Below are 25129 nucleotides of genomic sequence, written 5' to 3'. Positions count from 1 at the left end.
TTGGCCTTGATAGGTATCAGACAGCACCTCAAACCAAGGGCTACTGAGGCCTGGGTGGAGGTTGAGCGTTTGACAGAGAATTGTTTGTAACATGTAACATACGATTGTACGTAGTTTGTTTCTTTCACGTTTAGCTGCACCATAACTAATGTAGATCACATTTTAAAATGGTTAACACCTGGTAGCCATTTTGTCCATGTTGCATTTCTTTCTTTATTTCAAGAGAAAAGCAAAACAGCAATCTTAAGGAATCTATTGTTTGTTTTCTGTTCCCATGTGAAACTATTTTCTTTAGGTAGTTTTTGTGAAATGTACTAACGAGCACCTGCAGAGTACTGCCTGAACCAAATGTATCTCATTCTGTTGCAGAATAACTGCTAGTACAAAGGACTTTTAGATTTTTTTTAATTTGATGGTTTCTTCATCTGAGAATCATATGCAAGTATAGCGAGATGTTAGAAATGTGTGATTTAAACTAATTCAGTGTAAGTGCACATTCAGATGCCTTTCCACTTACCTCTCGATTCAGATACCCCTTTCCACTGGCTTACAGAAACGTTGTTTCTCTGATTTAGCAGTGTTGGGTACTCCCGTCATTGAGAACTGATCTAGCTTGATCTTTGAGACAACTTTATTATAGGTTCTCTTTGCCCTATCTTCTTTGAATTGCATTGAATTATACATTGGCAATTTGCATTAATCTGTTGGCTAATAATTAGAACTAATACGGACAATTTCAGTTTGCAATTTTGCACATCCTTTAATAAATCCTTATGGTTTTGACAATATTGAAATGTATTGAAATGTAATGTCAGTCTCAGTCAGAATTAAAGATTAATTGAAACGTGCTATTTGAACCTTAATTTGCACCAGAATTTCCAAGGAGGTAAGAGGCCTAACAATTTAGTAGCAGAGGTTCCAGTGAGGCCTTAGAAATCCAAATTTGCACCAAATTGTGCTAAAATAGTCCCAACCCAGCCTACATTCTAGAGCTTCCATTGTGCTATTTGGAGTATTACTGGCGTTCCAGCATTCCCGAAGAGGTTGAAGTATCCTAAGAGAGTGAGTATAAGTAGAGGAATGCATTTTTGATTGTGAGTTGTCAAAAGTTGTGGTTAATGGTTTTTGATAATTTGTTGTGTTTTGAGTTGTAGAGGCAGTTTGGGACCAAGAGTGTTCCATGTTGAGATTGAGAACTGAAGTGTTTTTAGCATATATTGCTTGTGCTCAGGAAAATTAATGCTCTTGCTGCGAACAGTTGAAGTTTGGTTATCAGATTCAATCTAATCCAAGATCCAGGGTTAGATACAGAGCTTTACTAGAAGTGTTATCTTGTCTGTTAATATTGAGGGATCAGACCATTTGGTACCATCAGCCGCACCAAGGTATGGTACTATTTAAACTACTGTTGTGAGATTGAATTAACTGTGGGCCTAATTCACAAAGATAAACTTAGACCTGAAGTCTAAGTTTAGACCTAAAGTCTAATTGTACACCTAAAGTGTAACTTTTCATCTGAAGTCTAACTTTGCACCTGAAGTCTAAGTTTGGACCTAAAGTTTAAGTTTATACCCGAAGTCTAACTTTAGACCTGAAGTCTAACTTTAGACTTCTGGTCTAAACTTAAACAGGCCAAATTCACAAAGGCAAAGTTCAACCAAAAGTATAACTTTTGAACTTTTCGGTATTAACAAAGGTAGGTAAATTACTACTTAAAACTTTACTACTAGTAATTTTACTAGTAGTAATTTTACTACTAGTACGTTTACTAGTAGTAAAGTTACTAGTAGTAACTTACCTTTGGGAATACCGAAAAGTAGTACAAGTAGACTTTTGGTCTAAGTTACACTTTTGGTCTAAAATTGACCTTTGTGGATCGGGCCCTGAGATTGGTATTCAGTTGATCCTTTGCACACAGGAGTAGATCACACTAGTCAGGTAGATTTCCCGCTGGTTGAAATTATTCTTTGTGTGTTTGATAGTGCCAGGAGGGTAGCATTACCCCATTACCCCTAGAGTAATTGCCAATTTTGGATTTTCTTTAGTGGAACAGACAAGACTTAGGGGTCGATTAGGATCCGTCCGCCATCCTGTCCGGGGCAGGGACCGCCCGCCACAAGGGCGGAGGTACCGTGCCCCGAATTAGGATGTACCCGCCACAGTGGCGGGTGCATCCCGCATTTTTAACATTGCGGCCCACGGTTCTGAAAGCACCGTCCGCTGCAATGTCAAAAATGCATGTTGAGCGTTTCACAGCACAACATGACAGGCACCGCGCGGTGCCTGCCATGTTGTACTGTGAAACGCAGGGAGGAACCATAGGTACCCCCCATGTGCACGCCCCCCCTCCCCTTCACCCTGGGGGCCCACAACGGGCCCCCAAAGCAAAGCCCGTAGCCGTCACGGAAAGGCATCTGCATCCGGCCATTGTAATATGGCTGGCAGTGTCTGGAAGACACCGCCAGCCATATGAACCCTTTTCCGCCCCGGCCGCAAGGCGACCGGGCGGAAAAGCGGCGGACGGTGTTTTTGTCCGCCGCGGTCCCCCCGCCATTGTAATATGGCAGGGGGAAATTGGTGGCGGACAGGCACAGATAGTGGCCATGCAGGCGGTGGCGATCCGTCCGCCATCCTAATCGGCCCCAAATGTTTTATTTAACATTTTTTATATTCTACATATGCTTAGTTGATCAGTGTGGAGTACGAACGACTGCTGGGTGCGGCGAGTGACATCATAAGGTGTTGCGCTGGGATCGGTCAGTTAGTGTGTGTGCCTCACTGGGATTGGCTGTTACGGGATTGGGTACCATGCTGTGTTGGTCGGTACAGTGGTGCTGCACTAGGATTGAATGTGTGAGCTAATGAGTATTGCTTGTGAATTGTTTGGAGCTACTGGTTATTTCAATTTGGAGTTTACAACTTCTGTGTTGCAGTGGGAAAATAGTAGAGATTGAATTATTTAAGAAAATAAGAACAATGTCCGGAATTGATGTCAGAATTACTGTCTGTGAGTGTGAGGAGGCCTCTCCAGAGATCACACCTGTGAATTCCATGATCTAGAGTGAATTAGGATAAAACAATGGGATGCTTGAAATGATCTTTTCAATGTCTCCCATATGATACCTTTAACTTGAGAATAATTAAGAACCTATGGCAAGTATTGTATGTGATGAAACGCCCACCATGGCCTGATCAATATGAGACTTTGAATGCTTGGGAGCGTGCCATTCATGCAAAAGAGAAGAACAAGTATAAAACTCAAGCAAGAAATAATGCCCATAGCTGGATGGAGGCAAAGTGGGATGTAGAGCAGCGGGGATGGAGAGAAAATGTGATTGAGGTATTAGGGATGTAACCTATGATAGCAATGGGAAGGACAGAGAATAAGCAATTGCAAGAGGGAGTAGGAATGAAAAGAAAGTAGATGAGAACAACAGTGACTCAGATGATGACTTTTTGGGCGATTTACTAATTTCCTGACGCCTTCATATAATGTTGTTAATTAGGTTGTAGGAAAGCAATAGGGCCCAATAGGAGTTCAAGGAGGAAAGAACACAGGTACAGGAGTGAGCATGCCTGTTGATCAAAACTCCTCAGAGGGAAGTCCACTTCTAGTCACTCCAGATTCCACACTGAGAGCTACCATTACTACTGTCGTCTTTACAACCCTAAGTACATCTGTGTCACTAAAGCCTCCAGTACACCTGGTGCTGTTACTACCCTAGATACGGCAGCATGACATCGTACAGGAGGAGGTCCCCTAATGATGAGGCAACTATAGAGTCACAAAATTATGAAAAGGAGACTAGACTTAGAGAATTAGATGTCTTCAGATTGAGGGCAGAATTTGAAGAGCTCGAAGAAGGAAACCTTGACTTGGAGTTCATAGATGAGTACAATAGAGAAAAGCCACTATTTTTGAGCAGGGAAGCTGTGAGACATGCATACGAAGCTCATGAAAGATTGGAAGCATTAGCTACTGAGTATGTGGTCAACTTAAATGAAAGTCAGGAATTAAAGAAGCAATCCAGAATGCTCATCAAGGAGGACACTGTAAAGAGGGTGAGAACATTGGGTTGTAGTTGCACATTAGTTAGTTAATAGGATGTATCAGAAAATGGAGTAAAGCACAGAAACACAAAGATTGATGGTCCAAAAAGGAAAAGAAACAGAAAAAAAGATAATACAGGAGCACTGGATAGGAAATTTAGGCAGAGTGACACTGAGGCCATGGCATACCCATTGCCAGAGGTCTATGAAGGTGGATATGTGCATGTGCCTTGGAGTCCTGGTGGTCTTTCCACATTTACAAATCTGTTTCCATAATTGCAAGAAAATCTCAACCTGCGATGCACTCAAGTGGAGAGGTTTGAGAAGATCTCAAATATGTTGTGGGAGGACTAGACTACCTTATTTTACAGTGGCCATTGCTTGGATAGCTGCTGAACCAAAGAGAGATGCTCAAACTTGTACACCATCTCCTGTTGTCATGGACAAGTATATTCAAGGGATTACCTTTTTGAAAATGAAGGTCCAGCAGAAGGAGTTTAATTGGCTTAAGGTAACCATCACTATCCAAGAGTCTACAGAGTCTGTGCATGCCTAATATGAGAGACCCATGGAAGTTTTCTGGCAACAACGTGGTGTAGAAAATTCAGTAATGGAAAGTTTAAGTGGCTTTCTGTCACAATTTGAGTCCAGAGATTAGTGCCCATATATAGCAGAATGTGATTTGTTGGTAATTAAAGTCTCTTGATGAGATATTGATATATGCAAAGTATAGCAGTGATGATGTGGAGACAAAGCAGAAAAGGATTAAGGAGAAATATATGTTGGCTCAGACTAAATTTGCACAAAAAGGATGTCAGAGTAGTCCATATGTTGCAAAATCAGGATGTAGCCCTGATCCAGGTGCTGGTGCGGGAATGCAGGGAGTTGGCTATCAAGTTGGTGGTCAGATGTTGCAGAATTTGAACTTTGTACTGAAAGGCAGAGGCTGAAGAATGGCTGTTGATCAGAATTCAGGTATGGACATAGTCATGTTGAAGAAAACTACTTGGAATCATATTTGTAACAATGTGGGCCACTGGGAACATGAGTGTAGACTGAATCCAAATGGAATGCAAAATGATGTTCAAATGGCAAATATAAATGCAATGTCAATGCAAAATATGCACGTTCAAAGACTGTAGAATTCTTATATTCCCCAAGGTCCAATGATGCAACAGAGTTTTGACAGTTTCATTGGCTTGGATTCTGATCAGCCACAATGACGGTGCCTGAGAGAGGTGTAGTATTGCTTACTTGGAACAGTTCTAGAGTTAGACCAGAGTGTGCCATATGTAGATAAAGAGGTGAATGGCCAGTTTCAGCTAAAGTCTCTGTGAAACTAGGGCCTCTTGAAGAGGATTGTCAGTTTGTATTATATGATTTGAGTCCAGTCAATCTATTGGGCAGGGGTTTACTCTGCAAGATAATTGTGTGATCCATTGCACACGAACAGTATTGAGCATTAGACACAAGATGAGGATATAAACTTCAAACTGAAAAGCCAAGAGTAAGTTGTTGGGCTGTTCCCAGTCCTCACGAGGGAAGGTTTACCTCCAGCCTTAAGAGAAGAATCAATGGAAAAGGAATCTGGGATTGTAAAGGGAAAGATATTGGTCTGATCAAAGATGTCAAACCAGTAAAAATAACCATAAAAGCTATTTCAGAGTATCCTAGAACACCCAATGCAATCACCCATCTGAGGCGGTGGCTGGAAATTTGACTATGAATAAATCCATGTTAGAGCAAGGCATTCTAAAGGTAATATTAGGGATGGGTTTGCAGATGCTAAATAAGAGGTGGGGAATTGTTCAAGCTTTGAGAATGGTGAACCAAATCATAATCTCATGTTGGCCCATGGCACCAAAACTTGCTGTGATACACTTCTGAATTCTCTGTGACACTGAATGGTTCTGTAGTCATTGACTTGTGTCAAGCATTCAATTCCATTTCTCTGTATGAGGACAGTCTGTTTCTTTTTGCTTTCCAATTTTTAGTTAAAACTCTGGCATGGTGCTGAGTCCCACAAGAGTATACATAGAGTCCCTCATTCTTCAATCACATTCTGAAGACATATCTGTAGACCTTGATGTTGCCATGCAACTCAGTTGTTGTCCAGTACATCGAGGACATACTGGGGGCAACGACAAAAAAAGAGGCATGTAAGGAAGACTCCATTGCCTTGTTGAATCATGTTGTAGAGAATGGACATAAGGTGTCCCCTATAAAACTACAGTACTGTCAGAGGGACGTTCAGTATCTGATACACCATATTGAGAAAGGATCTAAGAAAATGTTCCAAGAGAGAATCTCTACAATCTTAAGAATTAGCCCCCTATGAACAAAGAGAAGTCAGGATGTTTCTGTGAATAGGGGGCTAATGTGAATGTTGGATTATCAACTTTTCCGTAGTAGCAAAGCCTCTACATAGACTTACACCCAAGAATGTGTCTGATCCACTACTCGGACAATGAATGCCATCCTAGAAATGAGAGAAAAACTCTGTTGTTACCTGGCTCTGGGAATGCCTGATTACGACAAATTTTATCCTCTACTGCTGTGAACATGAAGGGCGGAGCTGCTTGTGTTCACACATCTCCACGGTGAAGCCAAATGACCCAGTGCTTGTTTTTCTCCGACACTTGATATAGTAGCTGCAGCGTTGCCTGGATGCTTTAAAACAGTGGCTGTGGTTGGTGTCAGCATACAGCAGTGCAAGGGCATCTTCGTGGGTTCTTGTTTATTGTATTAGTTCCACACTTATTTGAGATATTTCACCTATGTTATAGATTTGCTTTATTCATTACAATTGCATATAAAAGTAGCTGTTGTGAAATGTGCAGCATACAGGTGTGGATGGGGTTTTGTGACTATTGTTCACTAGTATACAAATGAGATCGCAAGGTACTGTGCGCTTGAGGCCTGTACGTTCAAAAGGTAACATTCAAGTGAGTCTGAAATTGATGCTGTTTCAAACATGTTGTTAAATAGTACTCAAAAAAGAGAAATAGGTTAGATTAGGGTGGGTGAAGAATCAGGATGAACTTTGGGTTTTGACAGATGGGAGAACTGTTCTACTGGATGCCATGTTGTCTCCTATGACAAGGCTTTTCCATGGTCCCTCTCACATAGGAAGAGATGCTATGGTCTTTCTATTCAAGACTTACTGGTTTAATTCCCATTGCTGTGTCATTGCCGAGAAATTGTGTCACAGATGGATTAAATGTGGGCAGGAGGACATTTGTACCCAGGAGTCACATGGGGAGATCAGTTGGTCCCTTTAATCATATGCACCTCGATTTTGTGGAAATTGCCACTTGCAACAGACTCCCACATATCTTGGTGGTAGCCTGTCTCTTTGTTCATTGGGTGGAAGTTTACCCTACTGGTAGAAATGATAGCGTTGCAGTGGCCAAATTACTGCTGAGGGAGCTGATCCCTCTTTTCTGACTACCACTTTATCTAGAGTCAGATCATGGTAGCCATGTTAAAAAATGAAGTCATGAGGATTTTGGCCCTTATTCTTGAAGGGCTTGTGCTGCTGTTGTGCCACTTTTTTGTGATGCTGCGGCGGCTTAATCAATGCACCACACTGCGCCCTATTTACAAAGGGACCCATCTAGTCAGATGCGTGACTTTGTAAACGCCTGTGCTACATTATAACTGTGTCGGGTGTAATGTATGCAGGAAGGGCGTTCCCCCGTAAAAAAAGCCTTGTTGAAGTGGCGCAGTGAGATTTATGAGATTTCACTAAGCCACTTCAACATATTGCCTCTGTCAAAATCCTTATGCCTGATTCAAGCAGGCGTAAGGATTGAGGCCGGTCCTTTCACATGGATCATGATACATTGCTGGAGTTGCCTCAGTTTTCCGACACACTCTAGCAATGCGTAACTTTTGCACCACCAGATACATCAGAATTCCTTGAGGTATCTGTAAATCCTTGGCCATGGAGCGCAGTATTGTAAATACGGTACATCCATGGTGTTGTAAGAATAGCGCTATGAAAAGTGACACATCGCTGTTTTTGCCCAGCGATGCGCCACTTTTCATAAATGACTTACTCTGTGTTTAGCACTTCAAGTGAAGCAGAAGTTCCATTGTAGCTACAGGCCCAAGGCACCTTGTATTGGGGAGCAAGTAAACTTAACGCTGAAGTCTCCATTGGCCAAGGTGTGAACATCCACTTCCCTCAAATGGACTGATGCTTTTTCCCTGGTTCTGATCAATCTCCGAAGCACTTCCGATTTGAGGACTGAACTTTTCCTCCATGAGATTTGAATGGTGAGAGTCATGAGAATTCCTAACATACCTGCAGCTGCATTTGTACATTTTACGGCTGACATGGTTCTTGACTAACGCAAGGTACTGGCTGATGTGGTGTGCTCTGTCTCTCACTAGGTTGAATTGGCAAATCCAATTACAAGGCAGGAATAGCGCCACAACCTAAGTCCAGGGGACTGGGTCTTGGTGAAGAAACACATCAGGAAAAGTTGCCTAGAGCCACGCTGGCATGGTCCTTTCCAGGTCATCCCTGTGATGAATACTCCTGGGAAGTGTGGGGGCCCCTAAACTGGATCTATCCCTCCCACACCAAGAGAGTGAGAAAAATCAATGATGAAGTGGTGACCACAACCACTGAATTCCAGAGTCAAACTCCAGCAAAAATGGATGTTCAGAAGGAGGAGAAGATTTGGCACAAGTGTTTTTAAAGTTACGTTGAGACAAGTGCAGATCTTGTGGTGAATAAAAAGAGTAGCCACAGTGGCAAATCAACCAGCAGAAAATGAAGGTGGTCACCCCAAGCTTAAAGATGGAGCAGGCACTTCGACAACGGAAGTGCTGAGGAGAGAAAAGGGGCTGAGAGGTGGTGAGAGACTGAGAGCATTTGTGTTGGAGGAACGCATTCCTGAAATAATCGGTGAAGAAACAGAGACAAGAGAGCAAAGTGACAGTGACCAGTCAGTAATCAGTTGTTCAAAGAGACAACTGGTACCTAGCTGAAGGTACTCAGAACGTGAAAGGACTTACTTTGCTGAAAGTGGGCATGACTCGAGAACACATGAGGCTGACAATCAGCAGAGGTTATTGAAAAGCCTCCATGAATAGCACTACCACAGTGAAGATTAACTGATTATTTATTGAATCCAAGTGATACATGTCCAGATGCTAAAGATTTATGTTTATATCCTGAGTATCTTGTGACTTATTAGGGCCAGGCGCCAATAAAAGAGTAGAGTTGTCCTTTTGTGTAACCAGATGAGGGCTAGGTTCTGATTCAAAGTCAACTGAACTGATATCCTTAAATCAAATAAACTGACAGTTTATGGCAAATTTGTGTGGTAGAAGCAAGAGGGGGAATTTGGGTTTTTTACTTTCCCTTTTCTTATTTGATCTGACTTGAGAGAAACCATAGTGTCTAACACTCCCAAAAAGATGTAGAGTGATATCAATAATGGCAACTGCTTCGGCTATATTAATAATTGGTGTATTAGTGGGTCTTAATTCTTCTGTTTAGCATGCTTCCATTGAAACTACATCTTATTCAAATGTTTTTGAGGGCAACAGAGCAGCATAGGTTTAACATGTAAATCTTACTTAAAGATGGGTCTGAAGAAAATTGTTTGGCACATGCCTTTTTCAATCTGTTACAAGAGTACCCTACGATCATGCTTGCACATGACTGCAACATAAACACATGCTACCTGTCTTTACAGTAGCTAGTGTCACATACCATTACTTACCACATACAAACACCCTTTTTACAGTATAATCACAAGTATTTTCTACCAGCAAGGTCTCTTTGAGTATTATTTTTCTTATTATAACTTACTTTTAGAAGCGTTGCCTTTGTATAAACATTTAAATTTGAATTCTAGAGCTAAATCTGTTGAAAGGATGGGGCATTATTTAAGGTCTGTCACAGTAATTCAAATCCACAACTTTGTTAAAGCTAGAATTACGTAAAAGTTGACTAAACCTGAGAACATTTTTATTGAAGAATTTGATGAATGGAGATTGAGATGAAGGCAAACAGATTAGCTAAATTGGATTGGTAGTAGGAAGAAGAAATTTTGAGAGCTGCAGGAATACATCCAAAGCTAAGTTTTTATTGGCAATGGGAAGGAAAGCTGTGTTTTCGCGAGGTGAAAGGAACCAATTAAGAATCCTCAGATGGTGGGTTGTATGGGAATGTGCATAGAGATTGGAAGTCATGGGTGAACAAAGTTTCTGGGAAGTGTCAGGGACTGTCCGGGACTATGTGGGGAACACTGTCAGGGACTTGGGCAAGGACTGGGAACTGGGTAGAAAATGTACACAGAAAGGGGAGTACAGCGCTGCCAAGGATCATACAGGGAGTCAGAGGAGAAAAAGGGATCCAAAGGGGAAGCCTGTACAAGTGAACAAGATGGGTAAGACTCAGAAAGGAAGGGCTCTCACAAGGCAATTTAGCATTCAAACTAACTACACCCAGGACAGACGTGCAGATATCTATATAATACAACATTAACAATAAAGGGGAGTGTGGGGTAAAGCACTCAGGAGCTCCACACGGTAAGACTGAAGCTCAGTAAGTTTCTCACCCACAATTGCTGTTACAGATACTGACTGCAAATACCCACATATAGGATATGCATGCAAAGGCAGGGTCTGTGGAGCTTATATCTATGGTGATGTTATAAATGTAACTCAAAGACAATACTCACAGTGAACAAGAAATACCACTTAAGTAGTCAGCTGAGCCCACAGATCCTGGTGATCAAACAGGAACACGCAATGCAGTAACAGCAAGGGGGTAGAACACAAGCACAATAGACAAGGAGCTAGCAAGGAGGAGTGCTTAACAGGAAAGGAAGGAAATGACAGGGCGCACTTGGTAGAAAGCAAGTAACAAACATACAAAGCAACAGAAGCAAAACAGCAGAATAGAAAGACAGCAAACTAGGGACTGGGACCAAGGAATTGGGAAGAAAGGCAGGGACTGGAAAGGGATGTACAGAAGGGGAGACTACAAGGGTATACTAGAATAGTGCAGTTTAAGGATTCAAGAAAACAAAGTAGCATAGAAGGCAGTGCTGGGGCCGGAACAAGAAGTGAGCTAAGGCTTAGGCGTCAAGGCAGCACTGCAGACAGTGCTGGTTCAGGAACAGGGAATTACCAACGCTTCAGGAGTCAAGGTAGCACTGCAAGCAGTGCTAGTTCAGGAAACAGGGAAATTACTTTAGCTCAGGAGTCAAGGTAGCACTACAGGCAGTGCCAGTTCAAGAAATAGGACATAGCTACAGCTCAGGAGTCAAGGAGTCAAGAGAGCACTGCAAACAGTGCAAATCAGGAACAAGAAATAGTTGAAGCCCAGGTACAGGAACAAAGAATAACTATAGCTCAGGAACTCAGGAAACAAGAGCACTGCATGCAGTGCTAATTCAGGTACGAGGAATAGCTATAGCTGAGGAACTCCGGAAACAAGAGGACTGCAGGCAGTGCTAATTCAGGTACAAGGAATAACTATAGTTCAGGCACTCAGGAAACAAGGTAGCACTGCTAGCAGTGCTAATTCAGGAGAAAGGGAACTGCTGCAGTTCAGGAAAAATGAATTCTAAGACTCAGGGGTCAAGGCCAAGGTAGCACTGCAGGCAGTGCCAATCCAGGAACAAGGTAAACAGCAGCAGGTCAGGAACAAGGCATAACTAAAGCTCAGGGAGCACTGGAAACAAGGATCGGTCTCACCGGTAAACAGCTACAATGACCAACCTTGGCCTGAAGAGAGCTGGGGCTTAAAAGAGCGCACAGTAATCATATGCATCAGGTGTGGGCAGGCTAGCAGCAGCCAGCCACAGGTGAGCTAAATTCCTCCACCCATCCTTGGCCTGCAGGGGTGGAGTCAAAGCAGTGAGCAGGGAATTCTGGGTAATGGAGTTTCAGGCATGAGTAGGCTGGCTTCAAATATAAGCAGGCTGGCTTTCACAAATCCCGGCATGGATTGGGAATGGATGTCAGTTCCCAATAAGTGTCCAAATGGCTGAACGTCAGGATATGTATGCAGGGGAGGGTCTGGAAGCTTATTAGAAGACTGGAAAGTCCCACTATGCGGCCCCCTGGTGGTGGGTACGAGAACACAGGGAGCGAATCGTGACAGTAAGGATCCTGTCAGTCCTGGGATTTACTATGTGTGCAGTAAGAAGGCTTATTTTCAGCTTTCTACAAACTAGATTGGTAGCTGCTATTTAGCTTTAGTGTTTCCTAAGGCGTATCAAGTAGATGAAATAGATGACAAGGGAGTGGTTATTCATGGTAGTAGATGATACCTTTGGTGCTATGATTCTCCTGTAGGTGTAGTTTTTTTTTCTAAAATATTTCAAAGTGGTGAGGTCAATAGGAAAAAATAATACAGAAAAGGCACATACTACATTAAGATATTAGAATATGAAATAGTGATATATAAGTGTAACTGTAAGAAATTAGGTAGTCATATAATTAGTACACAAATAACTTAAAATTAAGCAAACAAACAAGTCCTACTTCATGTATATGTAACAATCTAAGATAAATAAGAGTAACCCTTGTGTAACATTTTTAAACATTACATAAACAATGAAATATAATCATCAACTTGTTGCCAAAACATTTGAAAAGAGGAGGTATTACTAGAAGATCCAGTAAGGGATAACTGGACACCTTGATCCAAGTCCTCCAAGTATGGACTGATAATGGAGATGAATCTTTCCAATTGATATAATTGATTTGTAGTGGAGGATAACAGGAAGATTAATATTTTGCTGTAAATATCAGATAATTTATAGATCAACATGAGGGATTTACACGCAAACAATTCATAACAGAACTTATAAGAGATGGAATGTTTTCTGTAATATTATTCCAAACATTCTTCCAAACATTTGAAGTAACACTACATTCAAATAATACATGATTTAAAGAGAATCAGACATTGTATTCATGAGTCTTTGGAAAACATGAAGCATGGAATTACATAAATGTTCATATTTATAAACATCCACTGAAAGCTGCAAAAACTTATGGTGTAATTCTGAACAAAAGACATACATCCTTATTCATCAACGGTCCGTTTTGGGAGCCCCTAATAGCGATTCATAGCGAATCGCTATTAAGGACTCGCAAAACGGTATTCATGTAGGAATTGCTAAATAAATAGCGATTCCTACACATTCCTTATTTGCGAGTAGCAAATTGCTAATCGCAAATAAGGAATAACTCCCCATTCATTCCTATGGGCCAAAAGGCCCATAGGAATGAATGGGGAGTATTCCTTATTTGCGATTAGCAATTAGCTAATCGCAAATAAGATAGCGATTTAAAGGGTGCCAGGGGTGTCCAAAGGACACCCTGTAGCACCCCTTAAATGCTAATTGAAACATGTGTTGCGCACACACATGTCCAAAGGACATGTGTGTGTGCAACATGCAACTTAGAAAAATGCTTTTAAAAGCATTTTTCTAAGTTTTTGCTATTTACCGAGAGGTCTGACCTCTCGGTAAATAGCGGCCCGAAATTGCGAATTAGCAATTTAAAAATGGTTGATGAATTGCATTTAAGGAATCTCAAATAGAGATTCCTTAAATGTAATTCCTCGCAATTTAGCGAATTAGCAATTACCGATTTTTGCATTTGGGATGATGAATCCCAAATGCAAAAATTGCGCTCGCAAAGGGCCAGATTCTCAGATTCTGGCCCTTTGCGAGCGCAATTCGGCTTGATGAATCAGGCTGTAAAAAACATCATTATCGCACGATTGCAGTGAGGCTAAACCCCTGCTAGAGGGCGCTGGAGTGTGTTTAAGTGTCTCGTTGGTCCACGCGGGACGTAATCGATATCACTAGAAGAAATTGATGAGTTGCATCCCCGCAGAGCTACAAGCCTTCCTTCTAGCCACCTGGAAGCCCAGATGCCCGTTGTAAATGGCTTGGTATATAATTGGTTAACAGTTTGATGCCTGTGTTGCTGAGCAGCACACGGGTCAGTACCTTGCTTATTTCTTGCATTTTAGAGCGCGTTGCGCACATGCCTAGCGTTCTCAGCTGTTCTGGGGCAGGGCCCAGGCATTTCTCTGATACTCTCGGATTCTTAGGGTGAGTCTGCCCCTGGCATGACTATCCTAGCGCTATCCTAGCGCTTTGCACTCCCATAGTTAGTCTGGCTTCCAGCCATCATGTACTGCTGTAGGCTATAGTCAACTGACTTTGGTTGCACGGCCTGCATGAGCTGGGCATTCATGCAACAAGCTCTGCTTGTAGAGTGTACCTAGTGGGTTGCATGCCTTGCGCACTGTCGGAGCCCAGTTTGCCTGGACCCCACCTCCCAAGTGGGTTAGAGGTATTAAGCACCCTGTGCCCTAGGGTCATGGAGGAATATTCTGAAGAAGAGGCACTCCAGGTCCTCCCCCTGGATGATGAATTTTGTGAGACTGTAGACACCTCCATCCACCAAGCGGTGGTGGCAGCCATGGGTCCCTTTGAGATGTGCATCGTGGAAATGGCATTTGCCTGTGTCTCCCTCCAGACTGACCCAGATAACCCTCATCCCTTGGGGGTCCCCTTATGCAGGGTGCCTAATCGCAAATCTGACTCTGGGTTGGATCTGAGCACCTTTGACCGCCTTATGAAGATTTTTCTCACGTGCCCTGCATCTCTGGCTGCATCAGAGTCCTTTGCAGATCTTTCCCCTGCCCCGGATGCAGAGGAGGATGATGGTCAATTGGATTCTCCTGATGAAGCCGGGCCCTCACGGCCCTGGCTCCCGTCACTTGGGTTTGGGATCAGGCAACGTTGATAGACCAGGAAGTTGCAGATTTACTGTGAAAAGGGCAATTGCTGAGACCTCCTTTTATCCTTGGGGATTCCTCAGAAAAATCTTCCTGACCAACAAGGCCGATGATGGTCAATGGCCAGTGATCAACCTCAGAGAGTTCAACGGCTGGTTGGATTACCGCAATTTCAAGATGGAAGGTGTCCATCTTCTTCGCAACCTGTTGTGCCAAGATGATTGAATGGCATGGTTAGACCTCAAGGGCGTGTATCCTGAGGTCCCCCTTTATCCCCCACATTGCTGGTTCCTCCAGTTCTGGTGGCAGGGTTGAGTCTATGGGTTTACTACTATCCCCTTTGGACTGTCTTCAGTCCCCTGGTGTTTCACCAAGGTGCTCAAACCAGTGGTGGAATTCCTCAGAGCACGGGCTGCATTTCATCATTTATTTAGACGATCTGCTCTATCTGGATCAGTGCCCATCCCAACTGATGTGGCAGTTACAGATGGCTGTGGACTTATTGCAAAGTTTACGATTTGTGGTCAAAGAGTCGCTCCTTACCCCCTCCAGGCAGGTGCCGTAACGCATGTTCATCATAGACTCCATCTAAATGACCTTGAGCATTCCAGCTCAGAAATTTGCAAAAATTCACCAGGATTTGCGGAGGATGTTATCTAGGAACATGACCTCTCTCCGGCAAGTGGCCTGGATAGAGGGGCTTCTTTCCTTGTCTATTCAGGCGATATTCTCGGGCCCTCTTCATTACAGGGCCCTCCAGTGCCTCAAGGCTTTTTTTATATCAGCAATGGCCTGCAGTACTCAGAACAGATCCAACTCACGGAGGAGGTTTGGTTAGAGATGAGGTGGTGGCTCGAGCATATGGAGGCATGGAATGGTCGGGCCATCTTTGGCTCAGATCCAGACCTTGTGATAGAGTCAGATGCCAGCAAAACTAGCTGGGGAGCCAGCTGCAGGGACTCCTCTACAGGATGAAAGTGGTCCGCAGATAAGCGTCATTCCCACTTCAACTGCTTGGAACTGATGGCCAGGTCCTTCGCCATCAGATGCTGGACCTAGGATAGGGCTGACTGCTGTGTTCTCCTCAAGATGGACAATTTCTCTGCAGTGAGATACATCAACCACTTGGTGGGTACCAAGTGAAAAGCCCTAGCAGACCAAGGACTTTTAATCCTTCTGCCTTACTTACAACATCTCACAGACCTGTTTGCCTCCAGGCTGGACCACCAGATTTCAAGATATTTCAGCTGGAAACCCGACCCACTAGCAGTGGCCACAGATGCGTTCTTGCAAGATTGGGCACTGAAGATGGGGTATGCCTTACCCCGATTTGTCATGATCATGAGGCTGTCAGCAAGATTCGCAGACAGAGGGTGAGGGTAGTGCTAACCATGCCATTTTGGAGATCTCAAGTGTGGTTTCTGGTTGTTCTGGAACTTTCCTGGGATTCTCCATGCCTTCTAACCCGCGTTCCGGATCTCCTTCGGGACCCTTTGGGGAATCATCAACCGCTAATACTTCAGGGCCATATGTCTCTTATGGCCTGGTGGATTTCCAGCGATGTTATAGACTCCCTGGCCTATCGCGAGATGCTGAATGAATCCTTGAGGCGGCCTGGGAGATGAAATGAACAAACATTACAGATCTGCATGGGCCAGATGGATCAGTTGGTGCCTTAGGAACGAGCTGGATCCCATGGCGTGTGAAGTGGGCCCTGTCTTGAATTTCTTAGCATCTTTGGCTGCCCAGGGGTTGGCATTTCGTACTATCAATTCCTACAGGTCAACAATTTTTGCAGAACATTTTTCTATCCAGGGAGCCCTAGTGGGCGAACATCAATTGGTGTTCTCAGGAGAGGCGTCCGTGTGGTCCTTACCCAGGAGCCTAGCTACTCCTCTCTTTGGGATGTCAGTAAGGTTTTGAATCTTCTAAATCCTGGCAGTCGAACAGTATCTCTTGTGGAAGGAGTTGTCAGCAAAGCTCGCCATGCTTTTATGTCCGGTGTCTTGTCGGCGTGTGTCGGATGCAAGAGCCTTGGATCTCTTGGGGAGGATTTTCACTCAGCAAGGAGTTGCCTTTCATATTTCTCGCCGTACCAAGACAAACTCTACTGTGGTCTCCTACCCGGCTTTTGACAAAGGTGCTAGGCTGTGTGTGGTTCGTTGCCTCAAGGCGTATTAGAGTATGGTGGAAGAACTATATCCCCATGGAGAGCAACAGTTACTGATTTCCCTTAGGAAACCCTTCAAGGAGGTAGCTCTTCCACAATCACTTGCTGGATCCCCTAGGACATGTAAGGGGCGGGTATAGCTATCGCTCACTTTGGAGCCCATCCTGTAAGAGGGACTATGGCCTCAACAGCTTTTTCACTTAGGGCTTGTCTGGTAGACGGACTCTATGTTCAAGCAATTCTATTTCAAACAAGTCATGGATATGGCGTCACTGGTGGTGGACACGCTTTGAACCAGCATAATTGTTGCCTCCTGTCCTGACATATAGTGAAAAATGTCTTATGAAACATGACAGAAAGTTTCAATTCTACTAAGGACCCGGAGGCGAGGATTAATCCCAGCCAATGTTTTTTCCCGAGGACGCTTAAACCTTTTTCTATCCCACCCGTTTGGATTTGGAAGTTTGAGGCAGTGGGAAGTCTCTTTGTCATAAGGTATAAGTACTTCTGGTGTTTTCCATGTATGAGAATCTTTTTATCTTTTCAATCTGGTTTAGTCTGATCTAATTCTGGGTTTGGGTTCTTCCTAGCCTGATGGATCTGCTGTTGTGTTCTCTTTTGGTTTGTGGTTATGCTTGGTAAAGTTAGGATTCCTTGCAGCTGCGGATGATGGAAGCAGGTTTTCTGGCACAATCAAGAAAGAGAAAGAGGATATGGACATGCATACCCTTATTTGTAGCTGCCCTGCTGTTGACCGGCTGATGTGGGATGGCTGGTTCTAGGCATCCCGGGAAAGATAGCATTTTGCTATTGTGTTAAAATCTGCTGGAAGTGGAAATAAAGAAAGTACAGCAGAGTCATTGCCTCCGTTTCCTTAATAGAGTTGAAACTTTCAGTCATGTTTATTAGGAAAGTTTTCAATAATTTTCAACTTGAAGCCATTAAGGCGAGCTGACAGTGTCTACTGTTGGAACCATAAAGATCCTTGTTTCAATACTAAAGTTTTATTATATTTATAAAAATTAGGTAAACCAAGACCACCATTAATTTTAGTGATTTTGAGTTTAGCATAACATAATTGTGGGGGTTTGATATTTCACATGAATTAAGAGATAATTCCGTCCATTTTCATATAGAATGTGAAAGGTAAATGTAAAGAAAGCATGGATAAAATATAAAATATTTGAGAAGCAATAACCATTTTGATAGATTCAATTACCCCGACCATGAGAGATGTAGAGAGGAGCATTTACAAAGTTTATCTGCAATTTTTAAAAGTGAATAATCACAATTTAATGTAAAAGTTTGTTTAAAAGAGTGTGAGAATTGAATTCTCAGATATTTTAATTTCTCTTTTTACCAGATAATGTCAGTGTTATGTAACATGTAATGGGTGCAATGAGCATTTAGAGGGAAAAAACTGTTTTATTAGTATTTAAAACATAACTAGAAACAACAGACTAGTCATGCATGAGATTGATAATATCAGGTACAGTTGTATCTGGGTTACTAATAAACAACATGACATCATCTGCATAGGCTGAGGTTTTAAGAGCAATGTTTTTAATATTTAACCTTTGAATCTCAATTTAATTTCGGATAATGGAGGGCAAAGGTTTGATGGCCAATAAAAACATTAAGGCATTAATGGACAGCCATTTCTAGTTCCCCTAAAAATTTAAAAAGAATTGGAAAAGTGCCAATTGATAAAAATCTTTTTAGAGGTGTAGGAGTAGAAAGACGAGGCCATTTTACTAAATGACACACCTAAATTAAAGGTAGCTAGTGTTCAGAATAAGATTTGTCTGTGAACCTTATCAAAAGCCTTCCCAGCATCAAGTGCTGGAAGGCCAGTAGGAAAAGGTAAGGAAAGAATACTATGTGAAACAAAAATCTGGTATAATTATTAACAAAGTATATATTTTTCATGAAACTTGTTTGATCCATTTGAATGATATTAGACAGCATTTTTGACAATCTAGGGCTAGATGTAGGTAATTCTAATTTACCGACTCATAAATACAGAATTTTACCGATTCGGTATTTATGAATCGGTAAATTAGAAGGAGGGAGATGTAGGTGAATTTATTTTTTGAAATACTGAATCTGTAAAAATCGGTATTTACCGAATCGGTAAATACCGATTCGGTATTGCCCATTGATTCCTATGGGCCTTGAAGCCCTTAGGAATCAATGGGCAATACCGATTCGGTATTTACCGATTCGGTAAATACCGAATCCTGCAAGGGTGCAGGGGGTGTCACTTTGACACCCACTAGCACCCCGAATACAGGCACGTGTAACATGTGGCACACATACATGCCCTAAGGGCATGTCTGTGTGTCACATTGCACAGGTGTGCATGCACAGATGTGCATGCACACCTGTATTCGGTATTTTACCACCCAATAGGATTGGGTGGTAAAATACCGACTCTTAAGGGCCTGTGGCACTCTTTGAAGTGCCACCTACATCTCATTTACAGAATCGGTAAATTTACCGATTCGGTATTTTACCAATTCTGTATTTACCGAATCGGTAAATTTACCGATTCTGTAAATGACTTGCCCCCTACATGCCAAATCCTAAATACCGGTCGGTAAAGGCCGAAATCGGCCGTTACCGACCGGTATTTGGGCTCCTACATCTGGCCCTTAGTCGCAAGAATTTTTGCAAAAAGTTTAGAATCTTGATTTATTAGGGAGATAGGACGATAGTTAGATATTTTACTCTAGTCTTTATCAAGCTTAGGCAGTACAACTATCAATGCTTCCATAAAATACCACAACACATGCCTGCATTACACAAGTTAGTGAATAACTTAAATAAATTAGCAGTAAGGTGAGAGGAAAATGTTTTTTAAAATTCAGTAGGTATACCATCAGTTCCAGGTGACTTTTGTGGTTTCAATAAATTAATAGCTATAGTAATTTCATTAACGGAAATGGGTAACTCTAAAGTGACTCTATCAGATTTCTGATAATAGAGGAAGATTAAATGAATACAGAAAAGAGTCTATAATCTGGTTATCTATGTTTTCTGGTTTACTGTATTGGGGCAAATAAAATTCTAGAAATTTATTAGCCATATCTGAAGTAGATAATGCAAATTTTCCATCTTTCCCATGAACAGCATTCATTTGAGTTCCATCTTTTTTAATACAAAGATAATTAGTCAATAATTTCCCAGATCTATTTGCATTAAATTGAAGTTTTAGTTTATTTATTTTAAACGTGCAATCCAGCTCTTTTTCTCAGAAAAGAATTGTATTAATAACAAAGCTTCTGTAATTTAAGGGTTGAAGAATTATTATTAGAAGTATTAAAGAAACATTGAAAGAGAGAGTTACAGTGAAGTGATTTGTTTTTATGGGCTATTATGGAAATTGTTACATCTCTAATATATTCTTTAAAATTATTCCATTGTATACTATTAGATGTTGTACCATCAGTAGTAAGGGAAATATAACCATCAATTGCAGATACCGTTTTAGTCTTATTATTAATATTTTTATTATTATGATCAATGTCAACATACATACACCACCTAGATTTTAAAAACATAGGAATCATCTAATTGTAAACACATTGAAATCATAGCATTGTCTGAGAAACCAAAATTCCCAGTTACAGGATTAGTGATAGAATAAACTACATTTCTTGATGATAACAAATAATCAATTTGTAAATACGAGTTATGAGGACTGGGAAAAAAGCAAACTATTTGCAGGTTGGAAAATGGAGTTGCCAAATATCAATTTGATTGGTAGATTTAAACAATGTTTTAAGTGATTGGAAAGCTTTAGATAGTCTAACTTTAGTTGAAGAGGGTCTTTCAAAAACAGGATCACATATGAAAGTAAAGTCCCCACCTACAATAAGGGGAACATTGCAAAGTTGGCAGTAGCGGCCATCCCCTGCCAAAGTAGGGGGAGGTGGGCTAAGCCGGGCCAGAAGAGGGAGGTGGGGAGGGTTTGGGCACAAAAAAATAAAAATAAAAATAAACTTACCTTAATGCTGCTGCCGCCGTCTTCCACGCATCGGACCTTTCTGCTTCTGGCCATGGGCAGAGGCTCCCAGCCTGCCCTGCGGCCAATCCTGAAGCAGCTCTCTCATGAGAGCAGCTTCTGGATTTGCCTGAGCATTGGCAACTTGTGCTCCCAGTCAGTCTGTGAGTCTGTGCCTGCTCTTTTCAGCCCCAGCAATGCAGTCGAGGCTGACAAGAGCTTCACTAGGCATGAGGGGTTTGGCCAACCTGAGATGGACGGCCAAACCCCTTATTTGCAGTGAAGGGAGTACCTACCACTCGCCCACCAGCAGTGTCATCCCCTGAATCCGCCCCCAAGACTTGTCAAACTCCTGGGGGCGGGTCCAGGAATTAAAATAAAACAGGTTGAAAACCGGTTTTATTATCGTTTTGTGTACTGGTGGTGGCAGGGGGGGCAGCGCTCCTCCGCCCTAATGGAATGGCCGCTGCTGGAAGTTGGATCATTTCAGTAGTAGGATGGTGCCAAAATGTCAGATCATCAGCTTAAGGACTATAAACATTAATTACATGCAAAACAACTGTATCAATTTTAACTTTAACAAATAAAAGTTTACTATCCATATCAGAATGTTTGTCTTGTAGTTGGATTTTATTAAAACATAAGATTGTTAAATTTTTTTACCAATCGCCGGGGAGGAAAACATACTCATGACCCAGTTTTATTCATATAAGATAAGATTTGATCATCAACATGAGTATTTGGAAGTAAACATATGTCAGATTTATGTCTAGCCAAGTAGCCTAATATTTACATTTGTGTACCTGGATGTCTTAAACCTTTAACATTGAAAGAGACAAATTTAAGCTTTTTCGAATTATCTATGAAGCAAAACAGTAAAAAGTCAATGAAAACATTTGAATGAAAAGATCAGGAAAGGTGGTGACAAATCAAAAACATTGAAGTAGCTCTGAGGACTAAAACATGGAGAAAAAAATAAAACAAACAAGGGACAACATAGAAAATACAACCGAGAACACTGATGACAATTCTGAGTCACACACACATGTGTACACGAGTAGCCAGTGAAGTAAGCCTGTAACTAGTATATCTTACATAAAGATGGCCAACACATATGTGATGATAAATTGATTAGTTACATGAGTTTGTAACCTCTTATGTGTCCATGGAGAGAATAAAATTGTGGTCAAGGAATGCTCAAAGGACTTCAGGATTATGAAATGATTTAGAGATGTTGTCTTTCCACACGTGTATAGTTCACGGGTCAAAATATCATATCTGAAGTCAGAATTTCTAAGTTTGGGTCTTAGTGCAGGGAATTTTGTATGTCCAGCAATTATTGTTATGAACCCCAATGTACCACAATACATGCCTAGGTAGTTGCATGACCTTTTACCTACATTCGTCCTACCATTGTTCTACATAACGGCTTTGGTGCTGACCTTTTACCTAGTTAGGGATTGCTTAAATGTCATGTGCTTTTCTCTGAACACTAGACTCATTTATTATGCATGAGGATTCTCAGTATCACAGCAGGATTAACATCTTCTACATAATAACTCTGTATAAGGGTCACCACTATCGTCATCCTTATCTGACATGCCCACAGTACAATGACACACCTTGGTAGAACCCCTGAGGGTACCCTTTGGGTATATAAGCACCACATCTTCGCTGGGCAAACCAGAGGAGGAAGACTTCCATGCTGACATTCTGACACGAGACACTGAGGTCCCTGCATGCAGATACTCCAGCACGCAGTGCTCTGACATCCCTTACGGGGTGTCCAATTCGAGACCAAGACGGGATCCTTCATTCTCTCACATCAGGAAATGGGGTTGACTCTATCCTAGGGGGATTCTTGGCTATCCACCTACATACATGCTAGGTACATTTATGTAGATCTAGTTAGGGTTAGCATTGTAGGAGTAAGCATTATTACTGTCATTGTTTATTCTGTATATCTCTCTGAGACAAAGTGAGCATGAGTGACTGATCAAAAAGTACTGTGCTGTTTTCACAATCCCTGAGTGGTCAGGGTTGTCATGTTCAATAGTTGCCAGAAGCTGTTCGCTCCTTGGTAAGAGGGGCTCATAGTTTCACTGTGAGCTAGCTGGACTACCCACTAACATATCTTGTGGGTGGTTCTGGAATCAGTCTGGAAACCAATCCCTTGGTTTATGTTGTCTAAACGCGCAGATCCTATATAGATTTATAGGATCTACACGACATGGCGCAACCAATGTTAGTTTGGTTCATATTTAATGTCAAATCTGAGTAGTTCAGTCGTGCTTTTCTCAGAGACTCCTACTCACATTTACCCAGAGACATCTGGGATAGGAAGGGAAAATCCCCCACAGATGAGTAGGTATACCCTATGTATTGGCTGTAGGTTTATTCAAGCTTGAAGGATTAAAGTTCCTTACATTGTGCATGAAATATAATCTCTTTTCCTATAACCTCCAACCATAATGTCTCAAACAGCAAACTCAGATGCCAATGACAATGCTAGCACTAGTAGGAAGAAATCAGAGAAGGAAGGTGCAATAAACATTTCAGAAAATTTCAGAAATGCACTTGCTGCAAAATTAGAGAATTTTAGTCTCTCAGCATTAGGAGGGACCGTAACATTCGTGTTTGAGGCACACGAGTAATTCAGGAAAGAGGTATTCTATTCTTGGGTCAAATTCCCTCCTGTAGATGCACGCACAATTACATTTCATTCCTATAGTCCAGATGAAACACCAGAAGAGTACTGTCTATACGAGGACATGGAAGTTCCGCTCACGTACCAAGAGCAGATAAATTGGTTAAAAGGTGCCCTCCCATATACTACAGAAAAAGTGAGACTTGGTCCGCTCAGCAGAGATGGAGCGACTTGGCCGGTCCTAGATGCTTACACACAGCATCCAGAGATAGATATATTACGAGTAGCAGACTTACGTCCACTTCACAAAGAAAATAATAAAACTTTACAGAAATCTGACACAGATTGTTATGAGAACACTCACACTTCAACCTACAAGGGTTACTCCAGCAGGTCATCTACAAGGGACCGCAACAAAAATCACAACTCAAACTTTTAACCCAGTTATGGGAAAAATGCCCACTAAGCGGGAGCAAATGCCATTCTGGATAGCAGGAAAAATAATGCAGTTAGAGGCAGTGCTCTCACACACGGACCAACACAAAAAACCCCACAGAAAACGACAATTTGCTTGCTAATGGGGATAGCTCCTCCGAAAGAGGATTGTCCCACTTGGGGTACAGTTTTCACTGCCATCTATACCAGGACTCATGGCACCCCTTCAATAGCAGTGATATCAGAAGTATTAAGACAAATGCAGAATGAGTATGGAGTGGATCCTGCTCTGAACGTAGCGATGAAATTAATAGACAATTTCTCCCAGGTATCTACAATTTTGTTAGCAAACATGAAAGGGGAGGTAGCAGCAGTGGCTATACGCCAATGCCTAAGGGAATGCAGTCCTGCACAACAGGAGTGAGAATTAGCTAAAATAATCGAAGATACATACACTTAATTGGGTAGAGATAATTTGGGAGATAGAGCTATGAAACCACTAGTAACGGGTATTCCTGCAAAGGATAACACCAAGCAAGCACCCGATTCGTCTAAAAAGAAATGGGATAATAAATAACAAAAAAATAGGCAGAATGTATCGCAATCACAGGGTGGGTCTTCTCAACAGGAGCCCTTGGACCGAAAGTATAACCTTAGGAACGTGATAATATTAAAAAGCCCCATAATACTCACAAAAGAAAACCCCACTGCCTAACAGCTATTTAAAGATTGCTAATCGTCACTGATGTACATAAACACACAAGAGTCACAAACCCCCCCTAAAAAACATGAGTGTCAGAGCAATTTTTAAACAAGATAATAAATAATAAATGATATTTTATGAAATAAATTACATCAAATGTATTATTTATAAAAATATATAGTAGATAAATATTATATGTAACTATTATAAATATTATATATAACAAGATAACCAGGTGCAACAAACACCCTACACAGCACTCATTCAATCAGACCAATACATACTCTTTAATTTGCATATACCCAAAAGTTCATGCATATACC

The sequence above is a fragment of the Lissotriton helveticus genome, chromosome 5_1 (assembly GCF_964261635.1).
Source record: "Lissotriton helveticus chromosome 5_1, aLisHel1.1, whole genome shotgun sequence".
NCBI lineage: Eukaryota > Metazoa > Chordata > Amphibia > Caudata > Salamandridae > Lissotriton > Lissotriton helveticus.
Note: the sequence above shows the minus strand (reverse complement) of the source record.